The 16015-nt window shown below is 52.4% G+C and overlaps 1 protein-coding gene across 3 annotated transcripts in view; it reads right to left on the bottom strand.

The window, feature by feature from the left end:
* RCSD1 (RCSD domain containing 1) overlaps positions 1-16015 on the bottom strand; it is a 75270-nt gene that overhangs the window by 50569 nt on the left and 8686 nt on the right. The gene's annotated exons all lie outside the window — the stretch shown is intronic.

Genomic DNA, 16015 nt, shown 5'->3' with positions numbered 1-16015 from the left:
CCCGTTCCTTGTAAGAGACAGATACGAGGCTCCGTAGGTTCACGTATGTTGTAAAATAGATGAACAGAGAGAGATGTGGCTTTACTGAGGGTTTCTTTGCTTTACGAAAGGGCTTCCCGTCACCAAAAGGCTTTCCCCAAAGCTCTCCTTTGTGTGTAACTTTCTGGGGGTAAAAATAAACAGGTATTCTGCCTTTTCAGTAGCTGTTCCGCAGGGCTATCATAATTGGCGGGAGGTGGGAGAACTAACTGTCCCACAAATAAGAAATAAAGAATGATCCTCCCGGAGCTGCGAAGCTGTCATCGATGCCACAACAGCTAGGGACTCGACAACCAGAGGTCTTCCCGCTCTGCAGTCTCCCCGTTGCCACCTCTCACCAGGCGGCATTAGGAGCAAAGGCCCGCTCACCGCACGGCCGCGTGGTGGGCAGCACAAAGCGAGCTGTGGAGGGGCCGTGTGTGCACCAGAGGGGGTCCGAGGCGGCGCACGCAGGTCGCAAAGCGGGGAGACGTTTTGGAAATCTCAGGAACAAAGCTGAGGATGTCATGGGCTCTGTTCTTTCTGACGGCACCGCCACAGGAAACACCTGTGGACAGCAGGAAACTGGAGGAATTAAAAATAACTGCCTGATCCCGAAAACATAAATAAAAGAGGAGAGTAGAATGGCCCCTTTTCTTCACAGGGAACACAAACAAGGCAATATCTGGTTTGAGCCATTTCCTCTCTGCAAAGCACATCCCTCCTGTGGGCAGAGATGTGCCTGGGCCACACGCTTCAACAGCCCAAGACGTCCGGATGCCCGGGATGGCGGTCGCGGAAGGTCCTGAGCAGGCTCTAAGTCGCCACGCTGGAGATTCCTTTTGCAGGAGCGGGGGACTGAGGAAGCTGAGCTCATTTCCTTGGGGCAGAGGTGTAGCCTCCATCTAGTTTTGGAAACGAGGGGCCCCTGTGCTCTTCCTCCACGGTTTTCCCAACCCCTGGGACTCGGTCTCTGGAAGCCATGAAGATCAGCGACAATCGCCGGGTCCCTGGATCAGGTTGAGCCCAGGAGCGGACGTGCAGGTGGTGGAACGAGGGGACATCAGATTCTGCTCTCTCTCCCCGGCCTTCCCACATTCGACAGGTCACCAAGCCTAGTGACTGTCTTCTGTTCATCCTGTACTTCCGGTCTGGCCCCTTCATTCTCACAGGGGTCGCTGCGCCTAAATCCCACCCCCCCCACCCCCCCGTCACCTCTCCTGGCACTTTCTCAATAATAACAGTACCTACTTTGCATTTACCATGTGCCAAGAATACTCTAGTGCTCAATAAAGAGATCTCATTGGGTCACCGCCAGCCAGCCAGCCATCCAGGCATTACGATCATCACGTTGTTAACGGCAGAATCGGAGCTCAGAGAGGCTACCTGACTTGCGGACGATGATGGCAAAGCCCTGGCAGTCGAGCTCCACGCCCTCCTCTTCCCACCACGCTCTCCTGCGGCGCCCCAAGCACGCTCTGTATTTTCACGCCTCTGTGTCTTCGTCCGTGCTGTTTCTCTACCTCAAAAGCCTCGTCTTTATTTCCTCCTGGACAGCTCTTCTTCCTCCAAGACCCAGCTTCTTGCTGCCTCCGAGAAGCCTTCAGGGACCTCTCCCATAGCACTTCCGTGGCTACAGTGAACTCCGTCCCTCTCACCGGCGTGACTCCCCTTACAGGCACGTCCCATCCACTTTACCTGGGCTTCCCCCATTCCTAGCAGGGTGGCCAATTCCGAGTGGGTGTGCAATAAATATTTACTGGTTTGAAGACAACAGCCACTGGGTAAAGACTGAGGCCCTGGTTTCTGGACCAAGTCTCGGGGCCTCCACCTGTTAGAAAAAGCCAGCCGTCGTCTACTCAGCTCCTCTCCTGTATTTCCAAAGGGGCCAAGGTTTGCATTTTGGAAACTCTCCCACAGGACTCTAACACGCACCCAGGGCTGGAAACCATTGCTTTGATCTAAAAAAGACTTAGAGGAGGCAAAGCCTGCCAGGGCAGAAGCTTGCTAAGGGAAATCACACAACGTGTTTACACATGTGAAATCTCTATGAAATAAGCACCAGAAAGCAACGAACGCAGAAAAACTTCCAAAACCGAAGGGGAAGATACTCCAAGTTATCATTTGGGAAGACACGGAATGTTGGTGGTCAATAATAAAATGCAAATTGACTTTAAGGTAACATCGCACGACCATTAGATTGGCAAACTGTGTCATCATGATAAAAAGCCAGCATTGCCAGGATTATAGGGAAATGGTTTCCTTAAAAACTGCTGTTAGCATTACCTATTGATGCGTGCTGCCCTCTCTTGAAACAATGGTCTGGGACTGTGTCACAGGAGCTTGAAAATGCTTTGCTCTATTTTCAGAATAGACACTAAGGAAATGAAGAAAAATGCAGTTTATATGAAATTATCTACAGCATTGCTATTCACATAAAGGTGAAAAATTAGAAACCGTCTGAATACTAAATCTGAGAGAACCGTTGGAGAAAACCACACGGCACGAAGGCAATAAAACACTACGCTTCCATTAGAAATGACAAGCACTCCACATTCCTGACACAGATGTTTATGGAACAAAAAGAAAACAAGGGCTGGGAGATTCATTGCCCGGTACGCAGTGATGAGACTCACAGAAACACAGATATAAACGGACAGAGACAAGAGAAGTCAATTTCGAAGGATGGGCAGAAAAAAAAAAAAACAACGTAATGTTCGTGAGCTTCGAAGCTGTCCACGGTTTTCATCATTAGAAGACGTGTGCCCCCAGCTGGGACAGCAAGTGGCAGGTCTCTCTGTTTGGAGGGGAGGCCTGGTGCCAGTCTGACAGCTGCTCGTATCTTTACCTAGGCCTCTTGGCTGGAAATACGCGCCCGTATCTGGCCAGGGTGAGGTTTCAACTTTAAAGGGGCCCAGTTCCTTTTAAACTCTAATCCTCTCCAGTCCAGATGATAAGAAGGGAATCACTGGAGAGTGAACAAAGATAGGAGCCAGGGCGGGGGGATCTCCTCCCGGGGCCTGGAAACAGGGCGCTGCCCTCCTGTGGGAAAAGGCGCTGCTGTCTGTGTGAAAGGAAACATCTGGGGCCCCCCACCCAGACAGGAGTGGAGGTGAGGCGGGGAGAGCAGCCTCTTCAGGAGCAACTGGGAGAGAGGTTGCTGGAGGCTCTGGCTCCTTCTGCCAGCCCCCAGCGCCCTCTCGACAGAGGGCACATAGGCAGTGGACCGATGTCCATGGTCCTGCTGAGATTCACCCTTCGTCTTGGCCGGGTAGACATGGCGTCCCCAATGGAATAGTGACTGGGGAGTAAGAGCCCCGTACCGGCAACAAAAACTACCCGCGGGGCGATGGGGAGGAGCGGTGAAGTTCCAGACAGGGGGACCAGCACCAGCCAAGGCCTACAAGACAGGAAGCTGTGAGAATTTTCCAGAAGGGCCGGAAAGTGCCATGGTCGCAGTCCACAGGACCGCACTGTGCGTTGGCAGGAGAGGTGACCAGACGGAGGCTGGGCCTGGGTGAAGGGAGCACGGAGAGCACGAGAGCCAGGCGGGAGCTGCCGGTGCAGGGCTCAGTGTGCCCGGGGGCCCTCTTTCCAGGATATGGCCCAGGGACAGGCATGACAGAAGTAACAAGGAGCCAGGCATGGAGTGAAAGGTGGGCCCTGGGCCACCGCTCCGGTGCCCAGAGGCCTCGGAGCTCATTTCCACCCCGCGGCCGTGGTTCGGGGGCCGTGACCTCCGCCGCAACCTTTCCATTCTCACCTACGGCTGGAAGTGAGGCTCTGGGTCTGGGGGTGTCGTTATGGGCTGAACGGTGTCCCCCAGACTCGTATGTTGATGTCTTAACCCTCAGGACCTCGGCACGAGACCATGTGGAGACAGGTCTTCAAAGAGCAAGTCAAGTGAGAACGAGGTCCTTAGGGCAGGTCCTCATCCAACGCGACTGGTGTCCTTCTAAAACATTAGGAAACACACGGAGGGGACACCCCGTGCAGATGCCGGAGAAGACGCCCATCCTACGGCCAAGAGCAGAGGCCTCAGAGGAAACCAGCCCCGAGGACATGTTCATCTTGGACCTCTGGCCTCCAGAGCTGTGAGGAAATGCACGTCTGTTGTGAGAGCCCACGGTCTGTGGTACGTGGTTACGGGAGCCCCAGCCAACTAACACAGGCATTGAACCCGGCCTGCGGAAGCTGCCTCTGGGGCTGGGCCCCGAGGTCCCCCTCGTGCCAGCCCGCCGTGAATGCGCTCGCTCACGGCATGGCATCAGGGCCAGAGCGCCTCGCTTCCCCTGCGCTATCAAAACCGAGCCATTGGCTGGGCTGGAATCCTGGCCCTCCCTGCTCTGGTCTTAACTGGTATTTGTGTTTCTAAAACTCAAAACGCGTCACCGGACAGAAGAAGGGGGGGTCCCTCTAGCTCCTGAACTTTGCCCTGAACTGTGGCTAGAGCAGAGCTCCCGGCTGGAGTGAGGGGGCAGTGGTCCCTCTAGTATGGACAGGAGGCCCTTCCTCATGACCCAGGGCCTCCAGGTGGGCCCCAGGGGTATCGGGTCAGAGACATCCAAGACGAGAGAGGCCAGAAGTCCTGCCGACCCGCTGCCGGCTTCCTCCTTGTGGCTCCAACATGGCTTCTGCCTCTGAGCCCGGTGATCTGGGCTGGACCCAACCTGTTCTTTCGTCTGTAACAGCCGCTCTGAGTTTCAAAGGCAAACCACAAGAGGAGGAGGAAGCAGAGACCCAGGCAGAGGAGCACACCCTGTGGCTCTCCCCCCCCCACTCTCTCTCTCTCTCTCTCTCTCTCTCTCTCAGGCTCCAGAGCGCCTGCCTCTCTTTGAGGGACCAAGTCGCTTTCCAGATACTTCCCTGTGTCTTCCAAAGCACAAAGGTGACAACACCCTGCCTCTTCCGTACCTTTTCCAAGTCCTTGACTACGAACACATGGTCCCATTTAATCCTCCCCATAAGCCAAGCAGGGATGGTGATACACCTGATGAGCACCCCAAATCTTGTGCCGCTGATCACAGCAATTCAGCGACGGACTTCAGTCCAGAGCCCTGACCTGCACCACTGTGCCTGACTTAGCTGGGCTGTGACACTCGCTTGGTTCTCCCCTGGGGCACACCCCAACACCCCAACACCCACAGTGCCCTTCACAGGCCCCGGGGGCACAGGTGAGCTGCCTTTCACTATGGACACTCGAAGCCCAGCCCCAGGTCTGCCCTCCCTTCAAACGCTGTGGCCACACCTAGGCATCCGCATTAGCGCACAGAGCCCTAGAACCGGGCTGCCCCTTCCCTTAGTCTCCAGGGAGGCCTTAGGGAGAAAGTTCATGGCCCTGGGAGGAAGGGTCCCCCTCCAGGGGGGAGGGAGGTCCTCCCCCCTCTACCCCCACAGTCCCTTCTGAAGCCCCACTTGCCCGATCTCTAGTTCAGACGACTGACCAGCCCCCTACAGGACCCCATGCCGAGCTCGCTCTCTCTCTCTCTCTCTCTCTCTCTCTCTCTCTCTCTCTTTCGGAGCCACAGCAAACTTTCTGAGATGGAAATCTGATCACATGACTCCGTGCCCCCCATTGCCCTGAGAATAAAGTGGGCGGTGGCACCAAGAGGTGGCTTTGGAGAGCTCTAACGGTTTCCCCATGATCTCATCAGCCACGCCAAATAAACACCCAACTGACTACTTTAAAAAGTGTGTGCTACAAATGCACCTCCAGGGCCCCTCAGGATCAGGACTGAGCTAAGCGGACCGAGCCTGAAAGAGACTCCTTGCAAATCTGAAATCCTGGGCAGAAATCGCGCCCTCCCTTCTCTCCTGCCTTGTCCCAGACTGAGCCCGGCTATCACCTCCTCTGGGACACCTCTCCTCCTCCCTGCAGGTCACACCCCAATCTGTGTCCCCGGGCACACGTCTATGAGAATAAGTGACCACGCTGTTGCAGTCACCTGTTATCCTTCCGACTTCCTTACTAGGCTGCAAGCCCCTTGTGGGCAGGGCCCAAGTTTTATTCCCTTTTGTGTCCAGAATTTCCGGCACAGGACCTGACATGGTGGCCGCTCATTACGTATTTTTACTAAGCAAGCAAGCGAGTGAGTGTCTCTCCTCCCTAATCCAGACCACTCTTGCCCATGACCGTGAGGGGGTTCCTAGGTGCAAGTCCACTGCTCCCCAGAGGCCATTCCAAACCCTAGGGTGTTCTGTCCCCACCCTTGACTGGGAGTGAGGCTCTTGGGGTCCCATGCTGTCTCTGCCCCGCCTCCCCCTCGCTGGCATGTAATTTCCCCTTAACTGCAGCTGTTCCAGCCGGAAGTACCAGATTGTTGCTTCATTTCCCACGGTGCCCACAGCCCTTTCCTGCCCTCCCCTGCTCCTCCCGGCTGGTGGCGGACCCACAGGAGGACCTGGGAGGACAGGGCTCTGCACCGACCCGGGTGCCACGGGTCGCTGTCACCTCACATTCCCTACAATTTGTGCACGCCAGGTACAGAGAGCCTTGAAGAAAGGAAGGAAGGAAGGACGGGGCCGATTTGGCGACATTTACTGAGAACCACAGAAACATTCATATTCTTTGACCTAATAATTCCACTCCTGGGAATTGCTTCTGAAGAAATAATTCAAAAGGACAACAAAAAAGATACATGTACTGTGTATCGCTGTGTTATTTACAGTAAGGAGAACGTGAAAGCAAACGCCATGTCCCAAAATAGAAAAAAATGATTAAATAAATTATGGTATATTTATATAACAGAATGCCATCCAAACATTTAAAATGAAAAGAGGGCTATGTAGAACAAGGATATTGTCTTGGAAACAAGATTAAGTGAAAAGATATAGACTTGCATATACGCTGATTACAACTTTGTAACAACTAAGTGTGTGGCTAAAAATAATAAAGACACACAAAATTGAAAGTAGTTACGTTACGCGGAATCATCTTTTTCCCCCGATTTTTTTCTTCATGGAAAAGGGAATTACAATTGAGGATCAGAAAGGAGCAAGAAAAAGAAAAACAGTTGTGTTAGGATGATGAATTTTTACAATTTTACCTTTAAATGTGCAATATTAATAATCTAATAATCTAATAATAATAGAGAATGCAAGCAGGAGAGAGGGGCAGAGAGAGAGAATCTTAAGCAGGGTCCACGCTCAGTGCAGAGCCCAACATGGGGATCCATCCCATGACCTTGGGATCACGACCTGAGCCGAAATCAAGAGTTAGCCACTCAATGGACTGAGCCACCCAGGCGCCCCTAAAATAACAGTTTAAAGCTAAAGTGAAAACTCCTGAACACAACGTCCTAGGGTTTTCTGGGAGGATTTTTTGTTGGTTGTGGTTTTAGCATTGTTTTACAAATAATACCAAGAACATCCTAATTCAGACCTTCTCAACATGTGGCTGTAGGTCTATGGATTCTCTGATGTGGGATCTGTAGCCTGATTGCCACAAACAGCACTTAAAAGCCCTCTGCCCACTGAATAAATAATTCTGTCCCCCTCTCCCTCCATTCTCTTCCTCTTGGCTACCACAATCCCAGCCCCCGGGTCACAGCTGAGAGGTGAGGAGGGCCCCATTCCTTGAGCTTGAGAGACAGTTAAGGGAAGGAAAATGGAACCCCACAAAGCAGAGACCTAGGGAGGCCTCCTGTGCAGGATAAAAACTCCAGGTCCTACATTGGTGGGGTACAGAGAGAAAGCCTGAGGTGGAGTATTTTTTTTTCTGTGTTAGTCTACATGAAGTTGACGGTCAGTTAACTGGGGACCCCGGGGGGCTCAGTAGGTTAAGCATCCGACTCTTGGTTTCAGCTCAGGTCATGATCTCACAGTTTGTGAGTCTGAGCCCCACGTGGGGCTCTGTGCTGGCAGCTGTGGAGCCTGCTTGGGATTCTCTGTCCCTCTTTCTGTCCCTCCCCCGCTGCTTGCCCTCTCTCTCTCTCTTAAATAAACATTAACAAACAAAACTCCCAACCCTGTGCATGTGAATTAAAGCGCTCGTTCATTGTCTTTATTCGTCTCCTGGTGTTCCTCAAACGTGAGAGTTGCCCATCGCCTTGGCCTTGGCCTTGGCCACTGTCTCCTTGCAGTGGCTTTTACCTCCCCTGCTTCAGAGACCATTTCTGTGCAGGGGACCACTGAACCTTCTGAATGTCCGGTTCCCAACGTCCTGCCGATGCCTCAACCAAAACTCAGCCTCTCCCCTGCCAAACTAGCAACATTCTTCTCGCTGCTCTGGATGGAAAGTGCAGTCGCTCTGATCGCTCTCTCTCTCACCGCTGCCCCTGAGGCTGCTCCAATCTCAAGGCTGCTACCAATCTCAAGGCCACCTCTCCTTGTGCTTTAGCCCCTCAGCTGGTACATCACCCTCCAGAGTCTCCCCACCCTCCCCCTGTGCGCTGGGACCAGATGAATAAGCCCTCGGGCGCCCCTTCGACCCTGGGAGCCCCCCTCCCCCCCCACCGAGGACCTTCACTTCCCACTGAAGAAAGCCCACATTACCAGTGTTGTCTTTCCAGCCGGTGCACAGTCTAAGTTTCATCCTAGCTTTCCGCCAGCCCCACCTCTGCCCATCCCTGCGTGCACGCACACTTGTGCACATGTGTGCACACACGCGCGCTCCCTTAAGAGACCCTCCACTTCGGTCACTTGAGGTACGACTCATGGCTGCCCACGCACGTCTCTCGTTCCTCCTCGTCACATTAGCTCTGCACCACCGTTTCTTCCTCGTCCCTGCACCACAGCCACCTGCTTAAAAAAACCTTCCTCGTTTGGGGCGCCTGGGTGGCGCAGTCGGTTAAGCGTCCGACTTCAGCCAGGTCACGATCTCGCGGTCCATGAGTTCGAGCCCCGCGTCGGGCTCTGGGCTGATGGCTGGGAGCCTGGAGCCTGTTTCCGATTCTGTGTCTCCCTCTCTCTCTGCCCCTCCCCCGTTCATGCTCTGTCTCTCTCTCTCTCTGTCCCAAAAATAAATAAACGTTGAAAAAAAAATTAAAAAAAAAAACAAAAAACCTTCCTCGCGTTCAGTGCCGGCTCTGAAGTCACCCCTCCCCTGAAGCCTCGTGCACAGCACCAGTCTCTGAGAAAGTCCCCCGGTCCTGTGGTCTTGTCACTTACATAACACCCTGTGCCCTGCACTTATGTGCCGATGCATCCTGTCACCTCCCACCCCCGGTAGGAAGGTGATTGAGATCCTGCCTTTATGTGTGACTCTCTCCGAGGAGGGACCGAGGCAGCACCTACTTAGTAGGCCCACTAAACACACGTGGGATGACGGACCAAGCGGCCTCTCCTGGCCGGGCCCACGTTTTCCCAACACCAAGCACAGGACTTTACATTCACCCCTGTTTAATTTCGTTAGGTCGGTTTGGGCCCGGCACCCCATCCTATATAAATCATTTTGAACTCGAATACCTCACGTAGAGTGTAGTAACTATCCTGGCTGGGGGTCATCTAGATTCTCCCCAGTGTTTCATCAAAGGCATTAATAAACATGTTTCGCGAAGCCAGGGCTAAGGACAGAGCCCTGTGGCCCAGCCCTGGAGACATCCAGCCGGAAAACCCTGAGGGGTGAAGTGTGGCCCCCTACACTCTGGGCAAGGTAGTTCGTCCCGCTCCGAATTCATCTTGCCGAAAAATCCTTCCTACCACAAGTAACGCAACTCTTTGAGATTTCAAAATTTCCTGGCTGGCACATGCAAGCTCTCAATTCCTTCAACCCAGCCGGAAGCTCAGGACTGACGTCCGCTGAGAAGGGTTCTGGCTTGGGTGATGAACTTCCAAATACCTCCCAGCAGTCTCTGCTCCCCAGCAGGGACCTCCCGAGCAGGTGTGGAAGGCGAGGACAGGTCAGGGGAGACGTAACCCAGGTAAGTGAGAGGGAGGGAGGGGCAGAAAAGCAGTAGGATGGTCAGCCTCTCTCCTTCCGAGGTCCTGCCTCATTTCTCTGTCCTACCAGGCGAACCTACCAAACACACGTGCCGTCTCCTGTCCCCGCACCCCTTTCTTTGAAATATAATTACTGAGCCAATGATACTCCCTTCTTCTTCCAGGCCTTGGCTGCCCTGCGAGCCTGCGGCCTAGATTTGCTGTTCCAGCACTGCCCCAAGCACCAGCCTCTTACAGAGGCCCAGGGAGATTCACCAGCGGAGGTCTGCACGCCGTGTGCGCTAACAGCCCCTCTACACACACGCTATCAGGGAGTCACGCCCTCTCGGGCCGGAGGAGAACTTCAGCTGTCCTCTTGTCTATCCTGGGTCCCAGCCAAAGCTGCACCAAAGGCGAGGGAGGCCGTTCTCTTAAAAATCTACTCATGTATTCAGCAATCACGTCCAACCTACTATGAGACAGGCACTGTTCTAAGCACTTGACGCAAATATGAACTCATTGAATCCTCTAACAACCCAATCGTGTAGGTACTCTTAACTGTTTCTATTTTACAGATGGGAAAACCAAGGCACAGAGAGGTCACAAGCTAGTAACTGGTAAAGTCAGGACTCGAACCCAGCTGTGTGTCTCCTGCGTGGGTATTCTTAACCCTTATGCCACGTCTTTGCCTCTCCGGGAGGTGATGTGAAGCCTGCAATCCGATCTTCATTCAAAAGGGTGTGTTGAATACATACTGTGCTGATTGTAGCCTACTAGGGCCAATGATGAGGATTCTTAGAGCTTACCGCTTAGTTGAAGAGATAAGGGAGCGTGCTTTAAAAAGACAGCATGGTAGGGGCGCCTGGGTGGCTCAGTCAGGTTGAGGGTCCGGCTTCAGCTCAGGTCATGATCTCTCAGTCCGTGAGTTCGAGCCCCGCATCGGGCTCTGTGCTAACAAACAGCTCAGAGCCTGGAGCCTGCTTCAGATTCTTTATCTCTCTCTCTCTCTCTCCGTCCCCTGCTCATGCTCTGCCTCTCTCTGTCTCTCAAAAATAAGTAAATGTTAAAAAAAGAAGAAAGAAAGCATGGTAGAATTGGAAAACATTTTCCTTATGACCATTACACAGACCAGGATCTTTTTTTTTTTATTATTATTTTTTTAAATTTTTTTAAAAATTTTTTTTTAACATTTATTTATTTTTGAGACAGAGAGAGACAGAGCATGAACGGGGGAGGGGCAGAGAGAGAGGGAGACACAGAATCGGAAGCAGGCTCCAGGCTCTGAGCCATCATCCCAGAGCCCGACGCGGGGCTCGAACTCACGGACCGCGAGATCGTGACCTGAGCTGAAGTCGGACGCCTAACCGACTGCGCCACCCAGGCGCCCCGACCAGGATCTTTTTTATGCATCTTCCGGCCTTCAGGGGAAGTCTTAGCTCTGGTTCACAGACGCCAATATCCCCTTCTTTGCACTCCCTCTGCCGCCTCCCATTAGGCAAAGAGAACACCAGAACTTTCTTACAGAAGACACGCTCAGGGATGTTACAATTTTTCACAATATCCACGTAACAAATATTAATAACCATGCCACCATGACTTTATATCCATGGGATGTTTTAATGTTCCAAGGCAGCTTCATAATTTTTTTTTTTTTTCCATCACACATGATCTTACTTCCTTCTCAAATGAACCCTCTAAGGTAGGTAAAGTGGGCACAAGCTTTACAGACGGAGGTACCAACCAGGACCTTAAAGCTACTTACTGACTGTGGACCCGGAACTCAGGTTTCGTGGTTTACCCGTCCACACAGCATCCCTGTTGTCCTGTCCCAAATGCGGTGCGCAGAAAAGGAAACCCAAGGGGGAACCGAGGGCAGAGGGTGGCCTGTTGCTACCATTGCCTTCAAATTCCACCCCCTGATTCCAGTGATATTTGCAGGCTTTCACTCACCCCTTCCTTAGACACAGAAGGAAGGGCTTATGGGAAAAATTGTAATTCTGCGTGTCTTGTAACTACATGCGGGAAAAAAAAGCACAGGTTCCCTATTCCCTATGGGGGAGCATTTCCGAGCCAGCAAGGGTGGCTGCAAGCAGTGACTCTTGGTGGCACAGTCTGTGGAATTGGCTGCTCCGGGGCCAAGATGTTTGAGAAACTTTTTGATTCTATTATTTTTTTTTTTCTTGTAACCTCTTTATTCTTTTTTTAATGTTTATTTTATTTTTGAGAGAAAGACAGAGTGCAAGAGGGGGAGGGGAATAGAGAAAGGGAGGCAGGACCCGAAGCAGGCTGCAGGCTCTGTGCTATCAGCACAGAGCCTGATGGGGGGCTCGAACTCACGAACCGTGAGAACGCCACCTAAGCCAGAGTCTGACGCTTAACGGACTGAGCCACGCGGGTGCCCCTAACTCATTTATTCTTCGAGAAACACTACAAACAGTTGCACCTAATGGCTCATGTTTCATTTCACTGATACCGTGTTCCTACAGAAACGGGGTATGTGTGTTGGCCCCATGAATTTCCCTCCAAACCCATCTGCCGCTCCGAATCACGCTCCAAAGCGTGAAGGGGAATTAAAATCACTGAAAACATTCTTTGTGTTGGCGAAGCAGGTTTCGTTTTCATCGGGAAGAACATCTCCAGCCACGAGGTGTGTAAGTCCCCAGGGAATGAGCGTGAGCGGCGCAGGTAAGTGTTCTTCCCCAGGCTTCACACCTTTGCCAGCGTGAAAGACACGGTCTTGCTTCCAGACCCAGTTCACGGATCATCTCGTCTCCTCTGGAAGTCCTGTAAGACCCCAAGGCACACGGATGGTGTTCACGACACATTCCTAACTCTTCTCATTCCCGGCACATGGGGGCACGTGGGAGGATCGCTCTTCTCCACTCCTGGGGTTGAGTGTGGCTGTACGGTCAGAGCCAGGGCCAGTGCCAGTCCTCTAGAACTTTCCTTCCCTCTGCCAGGACAACTGACAATGTTCCATATGGAAGTTGCTCCGTCAGCCTGGGTCGCAGAGGGAGGACAAGGACACGGAGCAGAACCCCCAGCCCAACTCTTTTTTTTTTTTTTTTTTTTTTAATGTTTATCCATTTTGGAAAGACAGAGAGAGACAGAGCACAAGCAGGGGTGGGCAGACAGAGAGGGGGACACAGAATCGGAAGCAGGCTCCAGTCTCTGAGCTGTCAGCACAGAGCCCGACGCGGGGCTCAAACTCACGGACCGCGAGATCATGACCTGAGCTGAAGTCGGAAGCTCAACCGACTGAGCCACCCAGGCGCCCCTTCCCCCACCCCAACGCCTAACCGACACGTAGCGTGAGAGAAAGAAACCTTTGCTGTCTTCAGCCGCTAAGACTGTGGAATTGCACTTTACAGACACACACTAGCCTGTCCTGACCATTACCTGTCATCACGTGTGACACCAAACTGCTTACTCACTGCCTTTACAGAGCCAATCAAATTGTTTTGTATCATTTCTTCCATCTCTGCGCCCTCTCCACTTCCAAACTCTACGGATCTTGAGAGCAGGTATTGCGTCTTGTTAATTTCCATTTGGTAGCCACTCAAAACATGTCCCCAACTCAGTGAATAAAGGGATGAATAATGAACAGGTAGTTGATAACAGAATATCAAATGACATCACATAAAATGCAATTTTATCATCTTGTTGGCACAATCCTTTCTGAATGTGGAGTTGATCCTGGATAATCTTAAGTGGCTCCTCCCAGCCAGCTAATACCACACTTATCTCATTGGAAAGAGACCAGACCAGGGGGAGATAATCTTTATAGCTCCATGGCAATGTCCCATGGCACCCTGTGGACCTCGTCTCCCAACTGTGGCTCTGACCAGAAAGAAATGTGGCTGCGATCCACCCCGATGTGGGTCTTGCTACCCGAGAGGCAGGAAATTGGTCACACAACAGATATCAACAAATATTCACTGGTAATTCACTCAAGGGCAGTGACAGAGGCGGTATTGTCCCAATGTGGCTTGCAATAACCAAGGATTCACCCTGCCAATCCCCAAGTCCCCTGCCCCCAGAACGGACAGCAAGTTGCCCGCTGTAGTGAGCTACACGGCACCCTCCAAGAAGATATGATCACTCCACGGTCTCTGGAACCTGGGAATGTTACCTCGTTTAGTAAAAGGGTATTGATTCTGAGATGGGGAAATTCCCCTGGATTATCAGTGTGGGTCCTAAATCCAATGACACATGTCCTTACGAGAGACACACAGAGGAGAAGGTAACGTGAACGCGAGGCAAAGACTGCAGTGGCCACAAGCCAAGGAAGCCGGCGCCTGCCAGGAGCTGGAAGAGGCGGGGAACAGACTCCCCTGAGCCTCGTTAGGGGATGTGGCCCTGGGACACCAATTGCAGCCATCCGGCCTCCAGAACCCAGAGGATACAGCCCTGTTGTTTTAAGCCACCTCGTTTGCAGCCACGTTGTGGCAGTCCCAGCAAACTCTTCTATCTGCCATCTCCACGGGCTCTAGACCCCCACGTGGGCAGCACTCGGGCGCTTTGCTGTCGCCTGGGCGTCGGCAGCTCTCGGGGCCTCCCATTCGTCGCCCCTGAAAACACAGGGGCTTGGAACCCGGTTCTTCTCCCGCATACTTCACTTCAGGGGAGGGGAGGGGATTTGGGCACCACTGGGAAACAGGGGCCAGGGGCTCTCCCAGGAAGACCCCTCGAGGGAGACTAGAAGAACAAGGAATAGCACTGCACCTGGGGGGGTTGGGCCTCCAAGCACACCCCCCCCCCCAATCTCTGCGCTCCTGGGTTAGAACAATGACAGTAAAAGCTGTTCCTGTCCCTGTCCCTCCCAGAGTTAATGGTGCTTGCTGGGTATGACCTAGGAAACTGAGCACCGCTGCCTGCACGTAGACCATACACAGAACTGGGGAGGCAAGAAAGGAATTACAAGCTGATTTCAACACACGGATGTGCAGTGCCCCGTACAAGGGAAGTTCCTGAGCCAAGCACCCAGAGTCCTTCGGCGGAGGTCTGACTTTGCCACCAACTGATTTTTTTTTTTTTTTTTTTAGTGTTTATTTTATTTTTGAGAGACAGAGAGAGACAGCATGAGCGGGAGAGGGCAGAGAGAGAGAGAGGGAGACCCAGAATATGAAGGCAGGCTCCAGGCTCTGAGCTGTCAGCCCAGAGCCCCACGCGGGGCTTGAACTCACAGACCGCGAGATCATGACCTGAGCCGAAGTCGGTCAATTAACCGACTGAGCCACCCAGGTGCCCCGCCACTAACTGATTTTAAGCATGACCATCGGTCAAGCATTTCTGTTTAGTTTCCTCATGTTTAAAATGGACGGAATAGGGACACCTGGGTGGCTCAGTCGGTTAAGCGTCTGACAAGATCAAGTCACGATCTTGTGGTTTTGTGGGTTCAAGCCCCGCGCTGGGTTCTGCACCGGCAGCGTGAAGCCTGCTTGGGATTCTCTTTCTCTCCCCCTGTGTCTGCCCCTCCCCCACTCACACTGTCTCTCTCTCTCTCTCTGAAAATTCACTGTCTCTCTCTTTCTCTCTCTGAAAATAAATAAAGGTTAAAAAATTAAAAAATAAATAAATAAAATGAACGGAACGGGAGAGATTGCTAACAGTCCTTCTTGCTCTCAAAACCCTAAGCCCTAAAATTGAATTTTTATTTAAACTTCCTTTTTTTTTTTTTTTTTTTTTGCCACAGACGCTTAGGCTAGTTTCACCCAGAGATACAGCTGGAACCTTTCGCAAATCTTTCCGATATGTAGCAAGGTCTCAGAGTAAATCTCTGCCGGACCTTCAAGGCCCCGGGCCTAGCCACCTGGCCTCCACTGTATGCTGGCCCTGAGCTGAAGGAGTGGCCAGGCCGAGGGGCCTGTGGTCTCCCCGTGAGCACACAGGCACTGTGGGGGCGGTCAGAGCCTCTCCGGTGCGGGACAAAGAACAGGGGCCAATGGGGGGGCTGGCTCTTCCAGACTACCGTCACCTTCTAGACATAACTGGATCACACTGACGAAAACAGATGTGGTGGGTCTTTATGAGGACTAAAAAAAGATAAACTTAGGCAAAACCTCTATTTTAGTAGGCACTCCCACACTGACATCGATGTGGTTGCTCAGAACTTCTCCCCGATCCATCAAAACATACC

This window comes from Lynx canadensis, chromosome F1 (assembly GCF_007474595.2).
Source record: "Lynx canadensis isolate LIC74 chromosome F1, mLynCan4.pri.v2, whole genome shotgun sequence".
NCBI lineage: Eukaryota > Metazoa > Chordata > Mammalia > Carnivora > Felidae > Lynx > Lynx canadensis.
This window is presented reverse-complemented; position numbering and strand designations above follow the sequence as displayed.